Consider the following 17,500-nt stretch of genomic DNA (forward strand, 5'->3'; position numbering starts at 1 on the left):
GACGTCATAAAAGACGTTTATAAAAAAATAAAAAAAATAAAAACGTCCTGGAATATCATTCCCAGGAAGTCTCATGTCAAATTTCATAAAGATCGGTCCAGTAGTTTAGTCTGAATCGTTCTACACACACACACACAGACAGACACACAGACAGACACACAGACAGACACACACCACACACACACACACACACACACACACACACGCACATACACCAAGACCCTCGTCTCGATTCCCCCCTCTATGTTAAGACATTTAGTAAAAACTTTTTAATTAAAAAATAGAGCTTGTTTGAAACAGGTAGAAAGGAAGAGTTGATATTGCAATATCTGTACGTGGGAATGTGGTGAAAAAGAGTGCTAAAAGTAGTAAGTCGGCCTCAGATCCATTTCAAATATTTATTGCAGAAAAACAAAATACAAATTAAAAACAAAACCACAGAACCCTTACCAGGTGTCATAGGAATGTTTGAAAACAATAGTTTTAATTTTACACTGTAAATACAGGAATCAGAATTAAACACCTCAAATTGGCACATGCATAATGAATCACCTGGAATTGCAACAGGGAGATACTGAAGTAATTGGAAACAAACACTTGAAATTGACAGAGAAACAATTGAAAATATATTACTGACATGAGCGTACAATATTTTAATGGAAGTGCATTTTTAGCACGAAGCATCCGCAGGAGGATGCACTAACAATTACATAGTGCCACAAAATGTGTACGGACATTTCACAACCGTGCATTATTAGCACAGAACACATACATGGGGGCGCACAAAACATTATTGTACCATGATGATGATCTGGATTGTTGAAGATCTTTTCTTGTGCAAGGCGCCCCTGTATGACCGCAACTGATCCAACCGGCCGCATCTGAACAAACGACGTCGAAACGGCGCGAAACACGTCCTCTCGGTTGGTCTCGGATTGACTCGGCTCCTCTCGGTCTTTTTTTTTTGTGTCTTTTTTTCTTTTCCTTATGGTCGGAGTGGTATATTTATGTACATCTTAGATTTAAAAAAACACCCGAAAGCTGTGTTTAATCGTTTCGCGTAAATTGTACATTTTTTTTCAGCTTTGAAATTGTTTTGGCTTGGAGAGTCAGCGCGCTTTGGCTTGGAGACTAATTCTCCACAGGCACGTTCTTCCCAACCACAGATACCAGCGTCGTCCGCGACGCTGGAATAACTTCTACATCTGTTGACTGAATTATTTCATATTTGTCGCACATTAACTTCAACTTATGCTTGACCAGTCCGCATAGTGGCAAGTATATAGATGAAATGGTCTAACGTTTGTGCACTTCCCAAAATAAAAAATATATCATACTTCTGGTGCTTTTAAAAAATTTTTTTTTAGCAAATCGTGTCGTGTGCGTCTATATTAAGGTATATACAGTGGATTCTCCAAATTCTTCCGATTCGTCAAATTTGCCAGAAACTCGCCCCAAACGGTCTGATAAATAGTATGTCTTTAACATAACTTATGTTTGGTGTTCTAGTGCGAATGACGATAAGAGAAACTGCGTTCAAGATGGTGTAAACTGTTAAGAGGCTTCCTCTGAGACATTGGTTTTTTAAAAACCGATTATGTCTCGAAGGCAATCGTGCAGCACCAGATTTATGACGCATTGCATGCACATTAAATCGACATCAATTCTGTTAAAAGCTACAGGCACGACAGAGTCTGACGCAATCAATGCGACGTGTGCAACATGTTTTTGTTCAGTCAAACAAGCAAAAGTACACACTTTAATTGATACAAATCGTTTGGCTTCTCTGTTAGAAAACAACTTTTGCTTCCAAGGATGTTTAGAGCTTAATGATCACGGTACAATTCAATAGGCCAAGAACACACAGATAGACTTGAAAAGTAAAAGCTATTCTCTCTTCCTCCCCCTTCTCTCTGTCTCTGTCTCGTACGAAAACATAGAGTCAGCTTCTTTCACCCATAAGGAAACTCTCTGTTATTTCGTGATCAATCGTAATCCTATTATACACGGGGATATATGCAGTCGGCTTTCTTTTGGACATAACAACCCTGTATTAATTATGTTTTAATTTAAAAAAAAGCATCTGTGACGTCAGCTAAACAAGTAGTCCTACTGTAACTTTAACTTTTCGAATCTGCGTGGAAGCATTGACGCAAATAATTTAGTGCGGATTTATTTGCAGTAATCATCAGAACCCAGTGTGAACCAAGTGACTTGTATAATGATTCAGGTGAGCAGGTAGCTTCCCGGTCAAAGCCCAGATGTTTTGTTTAAATATTACGACAGAGTCTGCGATGGTATATATAATCCTATAAGACACTGACTAAGCCAGATATACTCCCTTGCAGCAGACTGGGGCGGTGATTACAAGGGCGTTGGGTACGGGGAAAAGCGAGACAGCTAAGTCATCGACCAATCTGGGGTCGTATGTGGCGTGGATTTTCACGACACGAGGGCGAGTCTCAGGTTTGCAAGGTTCAGGGACCTCACCTTTTCATGGTATTTGGCTCAAATTTCATTACCTCGCTGGCATTTTGAAAGCGAGTTACAGCCACGCTTCTAAGACAAGTTCATTATTTGTATCATAAGTGTTTGTCTGTTTTTCTGCTTAAAAGATCATTTATTTTGGTTTTGTGTTGTCAATCATAAACGTTCCATTAACCTACGATTCTTTTTTTTTTTTTTAAATTCTGGCATTTGGTGCCATGTTGGCATGCCGCACACCGACTTGAGACCCGATTCGTGGTTACGGGAAATGTCTATCACCGGCGCAGTGGCGTGGTGGTAAGACGTCGGCCTCCTAATCGGGAGGTCGTGAGTTCAAATTCCGGTCGCTGCCGTCTGGTGGGTTAAGAGTGGAGATTTGTCCGATCTCCCAGGTCAACTTATGTGCAGACCTGCTAGTGACTTAACCCCCTTCGTGTGTACACGCAAGCACAAGACCAAATGCGCCCGGAAAAGATCCTGTAATCCATGTCAGAGTTCAGTGGGTTATAGAAACACGAAAATACCCAGCATGCCTCCTCCGAAATCGGCGTATTGCTGCCTGAATGGCGGGGTAAAAACGGCCATGCACGTAAAATTCCAGTCGTGCTAAAAACATGAGTGAACGTGGGAGTCTAAGCCCATAAACGAAGAAGAAGAAGAAGAAGAAGAAGAAGAAGTCTATCACATTTTGGCGGGAGATGCGAACTGGTACTGACAAACTGCATAAAGTTTCGTTTGGCCGGCAACACAAAAGGTAGGCCCTATGTGTGTATAGTCATCTGTGCAATGGTTTTGTAAAAGACACATCGTAGCAAAGCACAGTGCTTTGCAGCGCATTCCATCTTTAATAACAGAGAAGAAGCGAAAACGAAAAAGAATTTATTGAAAGAACCATGAACTACCAGTCTTCAAGTGAAGATGAGTGATGTTAGGTTTTACACGTCCAGTGAAATCCGATATCTTCAACCCAAGGTTTGTTTTTCTCCAAATCTCCGCTCAAGGTTTACCAATGAGCAAGACAGAAATAAACATTGTGATAAAGTTCAATTTATTTGATGTAAAACGCAAGAAAAAAGACAAAGTAACATGGGCTAAAAGATTAAGGTCAGCATGTGCTGATCACAATTTCGTTCCCTGTTGTGACAAACATGCTTACTTAATTATTTGTTTTTTGACGTTATATTCGCTCCTTGGAAGTTGTTGTTGTGAAAATGTGGACTTTTTGCAGACTTTTTGCACTAAATGTAACAAAAAAATTCATAATTATAGTTGGAGTCGCTTTTATTATTTGATTTCATTTAAAAATATCTAATTTAACGACGCGCATCTTGTTATGCCCGCATGTATGATTAAGAAGAAGAAGAAGAAGAAGAACAACAACAACAACTAACAGCATCGAAAATAGATGGGATTATGAACACTAATGCCGTGTTAAAGGTGTTGTTGTTTCACACGATGCCAAAAATAAAAAAAATTATTCAGGTTAAAAGTGCATTTACTATTTCTGGTAGAAATGGTATTAGGCGAAATTAATAGAAATAGTTGAACAATATTTGTTTTCGGGGGAAGAAGAAGAAGAAGATATATTTTGCAATAATGACATCTTCCTCCTGATGATACGTACTTATCGTTCGTTTAAACTTGCCACTTCTGATTCCCAATGATCTTGGAAAGAAAGAAAGAAAGACAGAAAGAAAAAAAGAAACAAAAACAAACAAACAACCAAACAAAGATATAAAGCACGACGAACAGGACGGGGTACTCACGTGAAGTTATTCAACACAAGTATGTGGGATTGTACTCCGATACCCTTTCAACAATTCTTATTAATACCGCAACACGGTGGCCTAGTGGTAAGGCGTCCGCCCAGTGAGCGGGAGGTCGTAGGTTCGAACCCCGGCCGGGTCATACCTAAGACTTTAAAATTGGCAATCTAGTGGCTGCTCCGCCTGGCGTCTGGCATTATGGGGTTAGTGCTAGGACTGGTTGGTCCGGTGTCAGAATAATGTGACTGTGTGAGACATGAAGCCTGTGCAATTCTTATTAATACCGCAACACGGTGGCCTAGTGGTAAGGCGTCCGCCCAGTGAGCGGGAGGTCGTGGGTTCGAACTCCGGCTAAGACTTTAAAATTGGCAATCTAGTGGCTGCTCCGCCTGGCGTCTGGCATTATAGGGTTAGCCTCTAGGACTGGTTGGTCCGGTGTCAGAATAATGTGACTGGGTGAGACATGAAGCCTGTGCAATTCTTATTAATACCGCAACACGGTGGCCTAGTGGTTAGGCGTCCGCCCAGTGAGCGGGAGGTCGTGGGTTCGAACCCCGGCCGGGTCATACCTAAGGCTTTAAAATTGGCAATCTAGTGGCTGCCCCGCCTGACGTCTGGCATTATGGGGTTAGTGCTAGGACTGGTTGGTCCGGTGTCAGAATAATGTGACTGGGTGAGACATGAAGCCTGTGCTGCGACTTCTGTCTTGTGTGTGGCGCACGTTAAATGTCAAAGCAGCACCGCCCTGATATCACCCTTCGTGGTGGACTGGGCGTTAAACAAACAAACAAACAAACAAACAAAATTCTTATTAATACTATGGATTGGTTACAGAAATACAATCAGACACGGTCTCTGACGGAAACCTTTTGATTTATGAGTGAAACAAAATCTAAAGAAGAAATTTAGGATATCGGATTCGGCTGTGTAATCTAAAAAATGTACACCTATGCCTCAATTTCATCAGACACAAAGCCAAATCTTGTAGCTTTAGTTGAAACTCGAACATTTCTTAAGTTGGGAGCATTCCTTTAACTCAATCTTTAGCATATATTTCACTTTTTCGTGCAATCACATTATCGTTCATCATATTAGATAAAAGAGCGAAAAACTTTCAGCTTTTTCTTCAAATATTCCTCAGAGCATCATTTTGTTGCTCCAGAGAGCCACCCTCTCATCCATCCCCCTCCCCCCCCTCCTGCACTGCCCATCTAGTCGATTGCATTTTGTCACGGCCTCGCTCTAGGGAAATATAAAAACTAACCTCGAATTGAATTTTTGGACTGAAACCAGTTTGGGGACTCAGTGACGTAATCGTATATGGCAGCGTGCAGAAAGACATTGGCATTTGTAGACTGTGCCAAGCACGTGACTGTGGTAGGGTTGTGAGGGGAGGGGGTAGAGGGGAGGGGGGCAGAAACTGAGAGCACACCCAACACACAGGCCCCACCCACCCTCGTGTCAAGTGCCTGCGGTGAAACCATGGCCGAGGTGCACAAGAAAGTTACCAACCGGGTGGGATTCAGCCGCGGTGTTGGATTTTAAAAAAAAATGGAGATTTGCTGTGATTTCAGCGAATCATACCCCGCGGTTTGTTTTCACCCGTTTGGGTTTCACCCACTTTCGGTTCGTACACCATAGCCCTTGTGTCACGGGGTCCTGTCTTTCAATGAAACTCTGTGTCAATGGATCCTTGTTCCCCTGGTACCGAGTATCGGTGAATCCTTGTGTTGGTGAAACCGTGTGTGGATGAAACTGTTAAGTGATGAAAGCAAAGATCGGTGGATCCGCGTGTCCGCTAAACCCCTTGAGTGATTTTGTTTGTTTGTTTGTTTGCTTAACGCCCAGCCGACCACGAAGGGCCATATCAGGGCGGTGCTGCTTTGACATATAACGTGCGCCACACACAAGACAGAAGTCGCAGCACAGGCTTCATGTCTCACCCAGTCACATTGTTCTGACACCGGACCAACCAGTCCTAGCACTAACCCCATAATGCCAGACGCCAGGCGGAGCAGCCACTAGATTGCCAATTTTAAAGTCTTAGGTATGACCCGGCCGGGGTTCGAACCCACGACCTCCCGATCACGGGGCGGACGCCTTACCACTAGGCCAACCGTGCCAGTCCCCTTGAGTGAAGTTATGGGAAGATGAAAGCATGGATATATAAGTACTTGTGCCAAAAAAAAACCCCATCCATCTCTAGCTCAGTGTCAATCTATGTTTCGATTGATCCCTTTGTCAATGAAACCGTGTGTCAATGGATCTGTGTGTCAATGGATCTGTGTGTCAATAAAAACATGTGGTATATGATCCCTAGACACGTGTCAATGAAACCACGTGTCGATGGATTCCTGTGTCAATGAACCATATGTCGATGGATATCTGTTTCACTCTATCCGTCGATTGATCCCTGTGTCAATGAACCATATGTCGATGGATCTCGGAGTCAATTTTGTTTTGTTTGTTTGTTTGCTTAACGCCCAGCCGACCACGAAGGGCCATATCAGGGCGGTGCTGCTTTGACATATAACGTGCGCCACACACAAGACAGAAGTCGCAGCACAGGCTTCATGTCTCACCCAGTCACATTATTCTGACACCGGACCAACCAGTCCTAGCACTAACCCCATAATGCCAGACGCCAGGCGGAGCAGCCACTAGATTGCCAATTTTAAAGTCTTAGGTATGACCCGGCCGGGGTTCGAACCCACGACCTCCCGATCACGGGGCGGACGCCTTACCACTAGGCCAACCGTGCCGGTCTCGGAGTCAATGAAACCATGGATCGATGGATCGCTGTGTCGATGAACCATAATTATATTGATGGATTCCGTAGTCAATGAAACCATTTATCAGTGGATGCCAATTAGACCAGGATATCTGACTGACTAGTTAGTTTTTACGTCCTCTTAGGATTAGTTGGCCTAGGATCTCTGCCTGACTACTTAGTTTTTACGTCCTCTTGGGACCAGCTGGCCTAGTGAGTTTTTGCGTCCTCTCAGGACCAAATGGCCTATTTTGGGACAGGTAGAGTTAACGGCTCTGTGTCTACAGCTGCGTTATTTAGACGCATTGACCTCCCTTGTTTGTTTGTTTGTTTGTTTGTTTGCTTAACGCCCAGCCGACCACGAAGGGCCATATCAGGGCGGTGCTGCTTTGACATATTATAACGTGCGCCACACACAAGACAGAAGTCGCAGCACAGGCTTCATATCTCACCCAGTCACATTATTCTGACACCGGACTAACCAGACCTAGCACTAACCCCATAATGCCAGACGCCAGGCGGAGCAGCCACTAGATTGCCAATTTTAAAGTCTTAGGTATGACCCGGCCGGGGTTCGAACCCACGACCTCCCGATTACGGGGCGGACACCTTACCACTATGCCAACCGTGCCGGTGCCTCCCTTGTTGATTCAATCTAATTCAATACAACTTTATTATCGTTGTTATCTGAATGTGGAACATCCAGGCATGTGTCACATACAGAAGCTTATCTCTGTAATAATTACCATGTCGTTTAGACCCCGTGTCGACGGAGAGCTGAATAAAGATCGGTCATTTCGGAATACGTTTGGCTTCTCTGTAAGAAAATAAAGCATGCCAACAACTTTTGCTTCCACGGAAGTTTTAAGCTTTTATGGCCACGGTATAACCCAATAGGCCACAGGGGAGCTAATGTGTCTGTGCTAAATAACTGATCATACGTCTTCCTCGCTTTTAAAATGCATCGCAAATGGTCTGACCGATTTCCATTGGTGTTTTAGTTAAAAGTCGGCGCAGAAGTCATAGAGGTTCAACGGAGTTAAGTCATATTGGGCCACTGAAATCGGTCTACTTTGCTCACATTCGATTTAGAACACCTTTGAAACGTCTTTGTCTTTACATGAAAACTCTTCGTATTGCGGAGAGAGAGAGAGAGAGAGAGAGAGAGAGAGAGAGAGAGAGAGAGAGAGAGAGAGAGAGAGAGAGAGAGAGAGAGAGAGAGAGGAATTCATACAGACAGACAGACAGACAGACAGACGCACGCTTACACGCACGCACGCACGTATGCACGCACAAGCACACACACACGCACACACACACACGCAAACTCACACACACACACACACACACACACACACACACACACACACACACACACACACACACACACACACACACACACACACACGCCTTCCAATGGTAAGTAAGCTACCCGAATTTCCCACAAGCATTGGATAATAAATGAGAATGAATAATAAAAATAAATTCTTTTATCCTTCGAATCTTAACCGTTCCAAGACGAGGGTGCACTTGCCTTTTAACGAGCAAGGGGCACAAAAATCAACTACGATCGAACAAGTCAGCAAAATGGCATTTCAGACATATTGTGTCCGTATGCATGAACTTTGGCCGTCTTGTGCTCGAGGGAGTTACCCTGACAGAGAGACAATTTTAGAATGCATAATGTAACGCGAAATGCGGAGAGAGGGGGTGGTCGACAGCTGGGGGAATACATGTGAGAGGAAGAGAAAGAAAGTGGTTTGGCATTATTATTTTTTTTTTTTTTTGGGGGGGGGGAAGGTGGAAGGGTAGGGGGGCGGGCTGGAGTGCTGCTGTTACAATCCCGAAGGAACGAACAGTGCATATTCCGATATGCATCAAACCGAAAACAAGGTTTAGCCTTTAAAGGCACAGTAAGCCATCACAGAGCTCCCCGAGCGTCTATATACAGTACAAGCATACTTCCATTTGAACGCTCACCGAACGGGAACATCCTGGCTGCTTTCTGTCGAGCGTGAGAAATTTTCAAAGAATTTATTTTCGTGGACTTGCTCCTCTACAACAATGGTGCCTCGTTTTGGTGCTGGACGGCTGTTATGATACCGAAAATCACGCCCGGACAGTTAGCCTCCCGTAAACCATCACAGATAATGTCAGGCTTTTACACACAGTACAAACACCCTTCCATTTGAACGCTCACTAAACGGGATCATCCTAGGTGCCCTACGTAAAGAGCGAGCAATTTTTAAAGAATTAATTTTGCAGATTGTCTCGAACACTTTTTGGACCCATCCTGAACTCAGGTCAAACATGAGTTACTTCCCTTCGGGTCTCATTCTATCGATGTAAACTGGCGATAGCCGTGAATCGATGATTATCAAAATGTTTTTGGACCATGGTGCGTTTTTGCGCTAGACCTAACTTTTAAAATCTAAATAATAGATTGACAGCTTGTTACACAAACATTCTTTAATCATAAAAGAATTCTTTTTTCATCAAGACAAGATCAGTACAATTCGAAGTTGTGAAAGTTTGAAAAAAGAAAAGCCCGGAAGCAGGGTCACGCAAGGGTCGTAGCAGACGACGGTTTATGCATATCGCCGTTCCTCTCAACAGTTAAAAGCCATCGCTAGAGTTCTTGTGAACCACAGCCGTTTGTTTCGTGCATAAAAACGTGCTATTGTAAATAAGCTCACATCGAGTCGCATTCAAATGACTAACTGACGACTACATTGTGAAAGAGGGAAACTGGATCACACGGATTCACGATGGCTCAGGGCTAAGATAAACCACGCAAAAATAAATTTTTTGACAATTGTTCGCTCTTTACGGAGGGCACCTAGGATGTTCTCAATCGGTGAGTGTTTAAAAGAAAGGGTGTTTGTACTGTGTGTAAAAGCCTGACCGTATCTGTGATGGTTTACGGGAGGCTTACTGTGCCTTTAAGATGTGATGAATAGTTTTTTTGTTTTTCTTAACGAAAGTGCTCTTGAGCATTCCTTCCATAACTGGTCGTAGGTTAGTGTGTTGAAATCCGCCCGCTTGTAAATTTTCTACGAAAGAGCCAGGGAAAACTGGGGAGGTCCAGGGAAGGGAGGGGGGGGGGGGGGGCGATAGGGGGTTTATTGGTGTACAGTTGTAACTTTGTCGAGTTTCTCTAACGCCGAAAAAAGTCACGGCGACAGGTCAGCGTGCCCTCCTCTGGGAAAGTGCACAATCGGGCGTAACTTGTTTTTGACAGTGTGGAATTTGCAACGCATTCAGTTGAAATGCAATTCGACGGGCGCAGTGGCGTATTGGATAAGACATCGGCCTCCTAATCGGAAGGTTGTGAGTTCAAATCCCGGCCGCTTGGTGGGTTAAGGGCGGAGATTGTTCCGATCTCCTAGATCAACTTACGTGCAGACTTGCTAGTGCCGTATCCCCCTTCGTGTGTACACGCAAGCACAAGACCAAGTGCGCACGGAAAAGATCATGTAATCCATGTCAGAGTTCGGTGGGTTATAGAAACACGAAGAAACCCCGAAATCGGCGTATGCTGCCTGAAAAGCGGGGTAAAAACGGTCATACACGAACAAATAACACTCGTGCAAAAACGTGAGTGAACGTGGGAGGTTCAGTCCATGGACGAAGAAGAAGAAGAAGAAGAAGAAGAAGAAGAAGAAGAAGAAGAAGAAGAAGAAGAAGAAGAAGAAGAAGAAGAAGAAGAAGAAGAAGAAGAAGAAGAAGAAGAAATGCAATCCCATCACAGTCCGGGGACAAATGTCATCTACTGCCCTCAACAGCTCATTCGGTCAAACACAATTTCCTATCTCTGGAGACCACCGGTATTTTAACGCATGGCGTCACTTTCTCAGCCAAAGACAAAAGTAACTCTCCCTCCTCACCCTCCTCTCTCATCCCCACCTCGCCTCGCCCCCTGCTGTCTAATGCAATATTAACTCCTAATGACAATCACATCTTCCTTTAGGACAAAGAAAGCTGTTTGTACCTCATTTAGCAAGGTCAACTTGTCCCAAGGGCATTATTGTGTTTCAAGAAAATTGCTGAACAAAGCGGAGAAGTTTCCGAAAATGCGGAGCAGCGTTTAAAAAAAATGACAGTTTAAAGGCAGAGTCTGTCGTGGTCTCGTCGTATGGGACGGTGACAAATACAAACATACTGGTAGAAATAAAGCAGACATAGGCAGCAGGGAGGGATGGCGTGGTTTATTCCACCACGATTCTTCCCCAGAATCCCCCAGCAACGTAATAACGTCATGGCTCTTGCATATTGACAATAGAATACACATTTCAATGACGTCATAAGTGAGTCCTCCCCGTGTAAACACCCCCCCCCCCCCCCCATGTAACATATGGCCAGGCTTTTACACGGGTTAAGGCTATCCCTCCACTTGGACACGCCCTATAAATTAACATTCTTTCTTTATTTGGTGTTTAACGTCGTTTTCAACCGTTCAAGGTTATATCGCGACGGAGGGAAGAGGGGAGATGGGATAGAGCCACTTGTCAATTGTTTCTTGTTCACAAAAGCGCTAATCAAAAATTTGCTCCAGGGGCTTGCAACGTAGTACAATGTATTACCTTACTGGGAGAATGCAAGTTTCCAGTATAAAGGACTTAACATTTCTTACATACTGCTTGACTAAAATCTTTACAAACATTGACTATACTCTATTCAAGAAACGCTTAACAAGGGTAAAAGGAGAAACAGAATCCGTTAGTCGCCTCTTACGACATGCTGGGGAGCATCGGGTAAATTCTTTCTCGTCCCAACCAATATGGGACTTCCCCTAACCCGCGGGGGGCTATAAATTAACAGACTAGATGTTTTCTGTGCAGATTTGGAGAAGTTTCTGAAAATGAGCAGCGTTTAAAAAAAAAATGACAGTTTAAAGAAGTTTCTTAAAAGCTACTAGTGTGAATTTGCGACATTATTTCGTTAAACAAGAAGAGCAAACGCTCGATCGAGTCACTTTCGCAGTTCTGAATATTATATGAGGCATCAGATGGACAGGAAGAAATTGCTATTCACAACACAATGAGTCACGTTCACATAAAATTTGAGCCCGGTCACTTTTATAGTTTCCGAGAAAAGCCCAACGTTAAGTTGTGTGTTGCCGAACAGAAAAGGCTAGTTATCTCCCTTGTTTTTCTGATAACGTTCGTAAAAGGCTACAGATGTAAATACTTTGATGTAAAGAATAATCCTACAAAGTTTCAATCACATCCGATGAACTTTGTCAAAGATATAAAATGTCTAATTTTTCCTTTGACGCTGACCTGTGACCTTGAAAAAGGTCAAAGGTCAACGAAACCATCGTTAAAGTGTAGAGGTCATTGGAGGTCACGACTAAACAAAATATGAGCCCGATCGCTTTGATAGTTTCCGAGAAAAGTCCAACGTTAAGGTGGTGTCTACGGACGGCCGGCCGGACGGCCGGCCGGACGGCCGGCCGGACAGACTAACACTGACCGATTACATAGAGTCACTTTTTCTCAAGTGACTCAAAAAGCTCAACTCTGCCTAAAATAAAAGCTACCGGTGTGAATTTGCGACATTAATCCGTTAAAAAAGCTCAACTCTGCATAAAATAAAAGCTACCGGTGTGAATTTGTGACATTAATCCGTTAAAAAAGGTGAACTCTGCATAAAATAAAAGCTACCGGTGTGAATTTGCGACATTAATCCGTTAAAAAAAGCTACCGGTGTGAATTTGTGACATTAATCCGTTAAAAAAGGTGAACTCTGCATAAAATAAAAGCTACCGGTGTGAATTTGCGACATTAATCCGTTAAAAAAGCTCAACTCTGCATAAAATAAAAGCTACCGGTGTGAATTTGTGACATTAATCCGTTAAAAAAGGTGAACTCTTCAGATGAAGCTGTAAGGAGGTTGAGTTTTGGTATGTGTCCAAGGACTGGAATCATTCTATCCGGTGTAAATCCCTGGCATATCTGGGATAGTAGAATCGGTAATGTTGAACTTCAGTGTGTTAAATTCATAGCTCAAAATTCAGAGGCATTTCAGCTTCCAAATTTGCAGAACCTGCACTTGTAAGCAGAACAAGTCATTTAAGATCCCCTTGGAGTCACGGAATGAGCTCTACGAATGCTCGGAATGCATTTCGTTTACATGCGTCACAGAAGGAATTATTCTAAGTGGCGACAAGGGAGCCAACTCCCGTTGCCTTAGTGATGTCCCTTGGTTGAAAACGTAGCCATTCTCGCGTCATTTTCGTCGATCAAACGACCAAATTAATTAGTTATGCTTAAGTTTGGAGCTCAACCCGTTCATTAATTTCACGACAAATGTTCTTTGGCTTGATTACAGAGACTTGTATCAAAGATAAGTAAAGAATGCCACTTGATTCTGAGCTATGAATTTAACACACTAAAGTTCAAGATTACCCCGAGCTGTCGTCACGGGGAGTGCTGTGCCTTTAAAACCATTTTCCTTTGGGGCACTTTGGCTCATCACTGTTCCACATATTGCAGCTGCGACCTTTCTGCTTCCGTCGTTTTCTTCTGAAATTGTTTCTATGACCCCCGTTCGAGGACATGAAGCAAAGAGAAAAACACATTGACAAATACAAGGGGACATGCAGATCGACCAACAGGGAGAGAAGATGGGAACGTCAGACACAGACACAGGCAAGGAAAAAAGGAGAGCAGACACACACATACACACACACACGCACACACACGTACACACACATACACACACACATACACACACAAACACACACACACACACACACACACACACACGTACACACACATACACACACATACACACGCACACGCACGCACGCACACACACATACACACACATACACACACACACACACACACACACATACACACATACATACACACACACACACACACATACACATACACACACACACACACACACACACACGCACATACACACACACACATACACACACACACACACACACACACACACACACACACACACACACACACACACAGAGGCTGACAGAAAAACGTACAGATAGGTAGAACTAGGAATGGAGGCAGAGAGAGCTAGCTTTATACTTCATATTAAACCAAATAGTAAAACAGAAAGACAGACAGACAGACGCCGATGTTTGTTAACATTCAAGCAAAAAGTAGTTTGGTCGTGTTCCTTAAAGTTGTGTCAGCAGAAGTAGTTCCTGGTTCTGAATTTATGCATAATTATGTTCTCTCTCTCTCTCTCTCTCTCTCTCTCTCTCTCTCTCTCTCTCTCTCTCTCTCTCTCTCTCTCTCTCTCTCTCTCTCTCTCTCTCACACTGACACGTCTGAAAAGTTACGCTGAAATCCAGGTTGCGCCAAATCTGTTCGGCCGGCAAACTTCGCTTTTATCATTTAAATTACAAGCACCTCAGGGAACCATCTTCAAGGATTGCTTCCTTCTGGCCCGAAAATCCGTTATGTTCACTTCAGGGCAAAAGAAAAGTTCAGAAAAAATGTAGTTAAGATTTAATTTTGATGGTATTTTTTAAAGTTCAAGTGCAGTTGTGATAAAGTGGTAATTTCAGGTATGCAGAATAATCAAAAATGCGGTAATACGTTTGTTAGAGGATAGTAATAGGTTGCGGAAAAGATCGTACAGTTCCTCTCCCCCCCCCCCCCCACCTATCTCATTCCCTCTCTCTCTCTATCTCTCTCTCTCTCTTCTTCTTCTTCTTCTTTTTCTTCTTCTACGTTGTCAACCTCCCCCCCCCCCCTTTCCCTTTTATCTGTGAAAGGAGATCAGAGTAATACGAGACTCTAGTAGTGCTCGTTCCAGATATTTGATCCAGCTTCTTATGCGCTGTCAACCGCCCCCCCCCCCCCCATGACCCCCTCTGTGTCAAAAGATCGAAGTAGGAGACTCGAGTTGTGTTCGTTCCAGATATTTGATCCAGATTCTTATAGGCTGTTGACCGTCTCTCTCTCCCCCCCCTCCTGACATCCCTTTCCCCCCAAAAAAAACCAGCCCCCCCCTCCCCCCCAACCCCCAATCTGCCCCAGATGATGAAGGTTAGAAAGCTAAGTGGATCTGGTTCCAAATACTTGATCCAGCTTCGAATACGCTGTCCACGTTTCTGGGACTGTCTGCGGTCATGGGGTGAAATAATATTAATAACCAATACAATAAAAACAAAGCTAAAACTTCGGAGATGCGCAACCAGCCACTTCGGAGATGCGCAACCGACAAATCTTTGAATGTCTTCACAGATTCATGAAATATGACGCTCCTACACCACTTTAAATCATACCATCTGACCCAGATGTCAAGAAATGACCATAGATCACATTACAATCGCGTGTAGCCTTTCTCATGTGCTTGAATTTCCCTAGTAACTGCGGAAAGTCAAAATGTGCACATAATGCGCTTGAAATGTGTAAATACTTGAAGGCCAACGTTCACAAACACATTGAAGCAATGAAACAAATCGATGATATGATGCTATGACACCTCAGGCCAAAGTACAAACGGTAGTTTTGTGATGATATGTCATTTGTGAGGAATTACAGGTGATTTTGTGCAGAAACTTACGTCGCGTGTCTCCCTTCGGACAGAAAAATAAGGGTGCAACCGCTTCGGACAGATTTGCCTAGTGCAACCACGGTATACGGTGTGTAATTGTTCGCTAAACGTTCGCGTGTCTGTCATTTGAGAGTATTGCTCTCTTGAGCAGTTTACCAGAACGACATGCGACATTTATCGCAAACGATCGAGCAAATCGTGCAGATATGCTGACGTAGACCCAAATATACGTTTGGTTGACTGTCGTCGTTACAGAGCGAGATAATTATACTCTTGTCGCCCTAGAAACGTGTTAAACTGTGATGACCTGTTGTCATAAAAGTGCTGTTTTTTGGGGGGAGACTTGATCACGTTCATGCCTCAGGAAATCTATGTAAAGAACAAACTGCACGCATTATTTAATAATGCGTGCAGTTCGTTCTTTTCACACATCTCTAATATCCAATCATAACGTTGGAAAGTGAACCGTGCTCTACTGACAGGGGGTGTACGGGTACATGTTGCAGAGGCGCTCTTATCTTAAAAACAAACAAGTCGCGTAAGGCGAAATTACTACATTTAGTCAAGCTGTGGAACTCACATAATGAAACTGAACGTAGTCCGCCGCTAGTGCAATAGGCAGTGAAAGTGACGAGCCTGTTTGGCGCGGCAGCGGTTGCGCTGTGCTTCATAGCACGCTTTACTGTACCTCTCTTCGTTTTAACTTTCTGAGCGTGTTTTTAATCCAAACATATCATATCTATATGTTTTTGGAATCAGGAACTGACAAGGAATAAGATGAAATAGTTTTTGAATCGATTTCGGAAATTTAATTTTGATCATAATTTTTATATTTTTAATTTTCAGAGATTGTTTTTAATCCAAATATAACATATGTATATGTTTTTGGAATCAGAAAATGACGAAGAATAAGATGAAATTGTTTTTGGATCGTTTAATAAAAAAATAATTTTAATTACAAGTTTCCGATTTTTAATGACCAAACTCACTCATTACTTTTTAAGCCACCAAGCTAAAATGCAATACCAAACCCCGGCCTTTGTCGAAGATTGATTTGCCAAAATTTCAATCAATTTAATTGAAAAATGAGGGTGTGACAGTGCCGCCTCAACTTTTACAAAAAACCGGATATGACGTCATCAAAGGTATTTATCGAAAAAAAGAAAAAAACGTCCGGGGATATCATACCCAGGAACTCTCATGTCAAATTTCATAAAGATCGGCCCAGTAGTTTATTCTGAATCGCTCTACACACACACACACACACACACACACACACACACACACACACACACACACACACACACACATACACCACGACCCTCGTCTCGATTCCCCCCCTCTATGTTAAAACATTTAGTCAAAACTTGACTAAATGTAAAAACACCTGTCCACCCCTTTCCGAAAAAAATGGTATAAACGGGATCCCGTGTGGTCCCCGAAAAGACCACATGGTAAAAGTCTTTTGAGGTTCGCCAGGGCTGGTGTTCTGACGTGGTCCTGTCGTTTCGTTTTCGATGTTGAGAAATGGTGTGTTGAGTTTGGAAGCTGACTACACCTGCGCTCAGATACCGTTCCCCGGAGTGACTGCAAAGGACTAGACAAACTATGCTAGTGTTTAAACTGAGCAAAGAAAGCGGAAAGTGTGTGTTCTCCACAGGATAAAAGCATAGCAGTGTACATGGAGACTGCTTTTGTCCCCGGTATAGGGGTGTGTATAGGATTCGTTTCGCATTGGAGAGACCAAGGCCTTTTGGTTTCATTGAGTGTGCCGAACGTGTCAAGCAAAAGACCCTTGGCTTTGTCTCAACGGAAAACGTGCATTCGCTCTGGAAAAAACGCGTGCATGTACCTCCACCTTCGCTTCCCCTCACGTCAGTATTATTGTGTCAAAAAACATTGGTCGAGTTTCATTGGCGATCCTAGTCACTGG

The 17,500-nt window shown here is 43.3% G+C and overlaps 1 protein-coding gene across 2 annotated transcripts in view; it reads right to left on the reverse strand.

Moving 5' to 3' along the window:
- Positions 1–17,500, reverse strand: part of LOC138978423 (uncharacterized) — a 233,851-nt gene that overhangs the window by 98,171 nt on the left and 118,180 nt on the right. The window contains exon 1 of one of the 2 annotated variants that reach the window (XM_070351162.1): positions 11,717–11,832. The exons of the other annotated variant lie outside the window; for it this stretch is intronic. The gene's annotated coding sequence lies outside the window, so the exon portion shown is untranslated. Of the gene's footprint in view, positions 1–11,716; positions 11,833–17,500 lie in introns of those variants that run through there. 2 annotated transcript variants of the gene reach the window in all.

Source organism: Littorina saxatilis, linkage group LG10 (assembly GCF_037325665.1).
Source record: "Littorina saxatilis isolate snail1 linkage group LG10, US_GU_Lsax_2.0, whole genome shotgun sequence".
NCBI classification, from domain to species: Eukaryota; Metazoa; Mollusca; class Gastropoda; order Littorinimorpha; family Littorinidae; genus Littorina; species Littorina saxatilis.